Genomic DNA, 6154 nt, shown 5'->3' on the forward strand with positions numbered 1-6154 from the left:
AAGAAGCCAAGGCAGGAGAATGGCGTGAACCCGGGAGGCGGAGCTTGCAGTGAGCTGAGATCGTGCCATTGCACTCCAGCCTGGGAGACACAGCGAGACTCCATCTCAAAAAAAAAAAAAAAAAAATACATGGAACTACAGGCTTTCTGGCATAACAGCAGGGAAGAAAACCACGTGGGGCTTTCAACAGTCATGCAGCCCTCAGAGAAAAGTCAAGGTGTCTCATGAGAATGACTTTGATTGCCACATGTTGGATCTGGGGACTGAAGGACAGTATGATAATGAGGTGATCTTGAGTGGATGGCTACAGATGTGATTAAAGGTCAACACGAAAACATAAGCAACTTTTTCATGACTTCTTAAGGGACGGGATTATGCAGCAGAACCACCGCTGGTCCCAGAGTCCCATGTCCAGCTCTGCCACTAACTCTATGTGACTTTGACAAAGTGACTTAACCTTTCTGGAGTAAATTCCCTTAACTATAAAAGACTAGAGATAAATGAAATGTTCTCTAACTTCCTTCTAATTCTAATACTCCTTGGGTTGACAAATCCTCTCTTTTGGATACATGCACAATCACTAAAAGTCAGCCATGGCTCAATCATTCTTTGGACATTTTCACGATCGATGCATTTCCCATGCATAAACATAACCTCCAACTAGGGCTGCCAGACACAAAACAAGACACCCAGTTAAATATGCATTTTGGATAAAGAACAATTTTGTAGTAAAAGTATGTCCCAAATAATGCATAAGATATAGGAAACAATTATTCAGTGTTTATCTGCAAGGCATATTTAACGTTTTTTAGTTTGCTAAATCTGGCACCCCACCTCCATCCCCACATTAGAATCAAAACTCTAACTCCATACACATGGGAGGTTGGCTGACCAAAGCACTACATGGTAAATTTCTGTTTAAGGCAACATATACAGAGGAAAAACAAACAAACAAAAAACAGGAAAGGAGGAACAAAACTTTCAGCATTCCTCTTGAGTAACAGAGGCATCTAATTTTACTCGACACTAAATCAAATATGAGTGTTACTAGACCTCAGTCATACAAGTACCTGCACAACGAGAGTGTCCAAACAGAGCTGAATGCCCTCTACTCCACACACCTTACCCTATGAACACAGGTAAATTACAGACCCTTTATCTCTGCCTCCAGCTCAGGGCTCCTGTCTGCACTTAGCTTAAGGGAAGCCAAATCATAAACTCAAACTTCCTGACCAAGAAGCAGAAGAACAAATACAGTCCAAGCAAAATCTGCATGCGGCATAAAAAGTGAAGGCTATAGAAAGGATAAATTACTCTCTTCAAGAACCAATCTTGTTCTGGCAATGGCAAGACACTTTCCCTTTGCAGGGGCCTGGCCAACATGGTGAAACCCCGTTTCTATTGAATAAATACATAAGAAATGAATTTCCATTTTCTTAAATTTCCAAAAAACTTCACTCTTCCTAAATCAGCACAAGAGGACAATACCCTGGAGATAGGCACTGAATGGCCCTGCCCAGTTTGCCCAGGATACAGACACAGGGCTCCGGTCTGCCACTGTGGAAAAGACCGAAAGCCTCACCTTTCTACTTATTTGAACTTCCCCTTTTTAAGGAAGATAAGACTATTATTTTTGGGAAAGTAGGACAGAAGATGAGAGACTTAGGAGATGCTGGTGTATCTATAGACGTTGCTTCTCTTAGAAAAAAAAAAAAATGGATAGAATAGTAGGAAAGAAACAGCAGAACACTCTACAGACATACCAGGCTGAATGCACCTGTTCTCCTCTGATCTTGGAAGCTAAGCAGGGTTAGGCCTGGTTAGTACTTGGATGAGAGAAATGGCAGAATGATCCCTATTGCTCCGTCTTCCGTTCCCTTTTTCATTAGTTCAGCACCTATCTTTTTGAGCGCTTAATATATGTCAGAAACCATTCTGTGTGCTGTGGACATCACAGTGACCAAGGCAGATTCCTGGCCATCATGGAGCTTGTCTTCTATCAGTGAAAGACAAATATTGTGTGTATGTGCTGGTTTGTGTATGACAGTACTATAAATACTCTAAAGAAAACAAGGCAAGGTAAGGGGGCAGAAAATGATGGGATGGGTGAGGGATACTATTTTAGATGCGGTGGTCAAAGAAGGCCTCTCTAGAAAAATGACTTTTCACCTGAGTGAAATAAATCAGAAAGCCACACAGACATCTGAGGGGAAGAGCATTCCAGGCAGAGGAAACAAGGGCAAAGGTCCTGAGGTATGGCTGTAGCAGAAGTCAGCAAAGGAAAGAGCGAGTGCAGATGAAGCCACACTCCATGCAAGGGCTGTAGAGACCATGGTGAGGACTCTGTCTCTTCTGAGATAAAAAGCCATTGGAGAGTTTCAAGCAGAGTGACATAACAGACCCTGGCTGCTGCCTTAAGAATAGAGTGTGCAGCAGTAAGGGTGGAAGCAGGGAAGTCCTTTAGGAGGCTTTTGCAGTAATCCAGGAGACAGAGATGATAGGAACTTAGTGGAAGCAGCAGAAGTGGTGGGAAATGGTTATCATCCTAGATGTATTCTTTTTGTTTGTTTGTTTGTTTGTTTTGAGATGGAGTCTCACTGTGTCACCCAGACTGGGGTGCAATGGTGCGATCTTGGCTCACTGCAACCTCCGCCTCCCAGGTTCAAGTGATTCTCCTGCCTCAGCCTCCCAGGTAGCTGGGATTACAGGCACCCATGACCATGCCCGGCTAATTTTTGTATTTTTAGTAGAGAAGGGGTTTCACCATGTTGGCCAGCCTGGTCTTGAACTCTTGACCTCAGGTGATTCACCTGTCTTAGCCTCCCAAAGTGCTGGGATTACAGGCGTGAGCCACTGCGCCCGGCCAAATGTATTCTTAAAGTAGAATCAGTGAGATTTGCTGAGTAATTTTTTTTTTTTTTTTTGAGATGGAGTCTCACTAGGTTGCCCAGGCTGGAGTGCAATGGCGCCATCTCGGCTCACTGCAACCTCTGCCTCCTTGGTTCAAGCGATTCCCCTGCCTCAGCCTCCCGCCTCAGCCTCCCAAGTAGCTGGGACTACAGGCACGTACCACCATGCCCAGCTAATTTTTTGTATTTTAGTAGAGATGGGATTTCACCGTGTTAGCCAGGATGGTCTTGATCTCCTGACCTTGTGATCCGTCCACCTGTCTCCCAAAGTGCCGGGATTACAGGCATGAGCCACCGCACTCAGCCTGCTGAGGAATGTAATGTGGGGTATAAGAGAAAGAATCAAGAATGATTTCAGGATGTTTGGTGTGAGCATCAGGAAGAGTGAAGCTGCCATTCACTACGATGGAGAAGACTAGGGGAAAAGCAGCTTTGGGAGAGAAAACTCAAAAGTGTGACTCCTAGAGATTGTTGTTCACTTCAAAACCCTTACATCTATTCTAGTACCAAAACAACAGAAATTGAGAAGCTGACTTTAAATTTCATATGGAAGGCCAGGCATGGTGGCTCATGCCTGTGATCGCAGCACTTTGGGAGGCTGAGGCAGACAGATCACCTGAGATCGGGAGTCTAAGACCGGCCTGACCAACATGGAGAAACCCTGTCTCTACTAAAAATACAAAATTAGGTGGGCGTGGTGGCACATGCCTGTAATCGCAGCTACTCAGGAGGCTGAGGCAGGAGAATCACTTGAACCTGGGAGGCGAAGGTTGCAGTGAGCCGAGATCGTGCCATTGCACTCCAACCTGTGAAATAACAGCAAAACTCTGTCTCAAAAAAAAAAAAATTCATATGGAAATTCAGAGAACTGGACAGTCAAAACAATCTTGAAAAAGAACAAGGTTGAAGGACTCACATATCCTGATTTCAAAACACTATGTAGCTACAATAATCAAGGTACTATGATACTAGCTTGAGGGCAGACATACAGATCAATGGAATAAAATTGACAGTTCAGAAAGAAACCTTTACATTCATGGTCAATTTATCTCAACAGAGGTGCCAAAACCATTCAAAGAGGAACAGTCTTTTAAACAAATGGTGCTGAAAGAACTGGATATCCACACACAAAATGTTGGAAGTTAGACCTCCTACCTCACACCATATTTAAAAATTAACTTAAAGTGGATCAAAGAATGAAATGTAAGAGGTAAAACTATAAAACTTTTAGAAGAAAACATAAGTATAAATCTTCATGACCTTGAATTTGACAATGTTTTCTTAAATTTGACATCAAAAGCACAAACAACAAAAGGAAAAACAGGCTGGGTGTGGTGGATCCAGCCTATAATCTCAGCACTTTGGACTGATGCAGGTTTGATCACTTGAGGTCAGGAGTTCGAGACCAGCCTGGCCAACATAGCAAAACCCTACCTCTACTAAAAATACAAAAATTAGCCAAGCATGGTGGCGCATGCCTGTAAACCCAGCTACTCTAGAGTCTGAAGCAAAAGAATCACTTCAATCCAGGAAGCAGAGGTTGTTGACAGAGCCAAGATCATGCCACTGTGGTCCAACCTGGGCGACAGAGTCAGACTCTGTCTCAAAAAAAAAAAAAAGGAAAAATAGATTCAATATACTTCAATGAAATTAAAAATCAAAGCAAGTCATAGAAATTAAGGAAGGAGGGAAAAAAGCGAGGGGGGGAGGAAGAGAGAAGGGTACAAAGGAAGGAAGAAAAAAGTAGGAATGAAAACATAAAACAACATAAACCAACATAAAATACAGAAAATAATGATCCTCAGTCAAGTTCCTTCAGCATTATATTAACCCTTCTTCACTTCTAGCCATCTGCAGAAACTGTTTTCCAGATTGTATTTTCCCTCTAAAGCAAGTTTTTAAGAAGGCCAGGGAAAAAAAAAAAAAAAAGTAACAAGAACAGTGAGTGGAGAATCAACAAATTTAATTAGCAATGATTAGAGAAAACGTACATAGCACAACTCTATAATCCCTCTACCCCCAACTCCAACATCTGACTGATCAACCAGCCATAAAGAGTGAGAATCCATCGGGAAGGAAAGAACAGCTGTTAGCTGCAGGGGTAAGGAAGAGGACCCTGTGGCAGAAGACCCTGAGGCCATGCAGGCCCAGGTGGCCAGCAGGAGCTAAAAGGCTGGGAAGGCTCCTCAGTCCAGGGCTCACAAAATTCCCTTCGCTTCAGGCCTGACTTTGCTGAACTGGTGATCTATTGGGACAGAGACAGGCTTTGGCAATAGTTACTAAAGCCTGTCATCACATCAGCCCACCACCAGTCCGGACGGGAGGGCCTGGCTGCCAGGTAGAGTTTTCTGTCTAATTGACAGGAGAAGGGAGAGCCCCTCCCTCGCAGCCAGTCTGCAGTCCAGACCCTCACCAACGAGAGGGCAACCGGGTTAAACAGTTAAACTGAAAGCAAAAGAGGGAGGAATGAACTGGGGGGCTTGCGGGAGGTCGGAGACGTTCCTCCTTTCCCTCCAGGAAAGTTTCCTACCCCTGATGGGCACCCTCGCACCTGGATGCAACCCGGAGGCGACCTGAGACCCTGGCCGGACCCGGGACCGCACCTGACCAGCACCAGGCGGTTGTCATCACTGGGGTCTGCACTGAGGGCCTGGGAGAGAAGCCACTTTTCCGGCAGGCTCGGGTGCCAGGAGGCAAGGAGAAAGGGCGGCGCAGCCTCCGACCCCAGCCCCAGGACGGCCCCACGGGGACGCCTCGCTCGGTCCCCCCGGAGGGACCGAACCCGCCGCGAGCCTCCCGCTCCTCAGGCCCCTCACCTGGCTCGCCCCGCAGTCCTGTCCCCGCCCGGCTCGAGTCCCCGCGCGCCGCGTCCACCCGCCGCTGGCCTTTTTTGGGTTCTTGGCGGGTATTTTCCGCCTGGCCCCACATCACTTCCCGTAAAGGAGAGCGAGGTGGGGCGGGACCTTCTCTCCTCCACCTCCCGCCTCCTCCTGTCACCTCGGGAGCGGCCCCTGCCCGGTTGGCGGGGGGTGGGGGACTGTCGCGCTCTCCCCGGCGGCCGCGCCTCCGAGGGGTCCTCTGTGAGCCCCGAAAAGGCCCTGCTCGCCTCCTTTGTCCCAACACTAGTTTCCACTGCCCCGTTCTGGAAGGTGCTAGAAGATAAAGGGGTGTTTTCGTTTTGAGACACGGGGGTGACATTTACAAAGTGCACCAAGGACCGGTATGCGGCGAGGTGTCCTTTGGGG

The 6154-nt window shown here is 46.7% G+C and overlaps 1 protein-coding gene across 2 annotated transcripts in view; it reads right to left on the minus strand.

The window, feature by feature from the left end:
• Positions 1 to 5854, minus strand: part of RAB27A (RAB27A, member RAS oncogene family) — an 87460-nt gene extending 81606 nt beyond the window's left edge. For both annotated transcript variants that reach the window (XM_008016534.3, XM_038009997.2), the window contains exon 1: positions 5726 to 5854. The gene's annotated coding sequence lies outside the window, so the exon portion shown is untranslated. The remainder of the gene's footprint in view (positions 1 to 5725) is intronic.
• Between the last annotated feature and the right edge of the window lie 300 nt (positions 5855 to 6154).

The sequence above is a fragment of the Chlorocebus sabaeus genome, chromosome 26 (assembly GCF_047675955.1).
Source record: "Chlorocebus sabaeus isolate Y175 chromosome 26, mChlSab1.0.hap1, whole genome shotgun sequence".
Classification (NCBI taxonomy): Eukaryota; Metazoa; Chordata; class Mammalia; order Primates; family Cercopithecidae; genus Chlorocebus; species Chlorocebus sabaeus.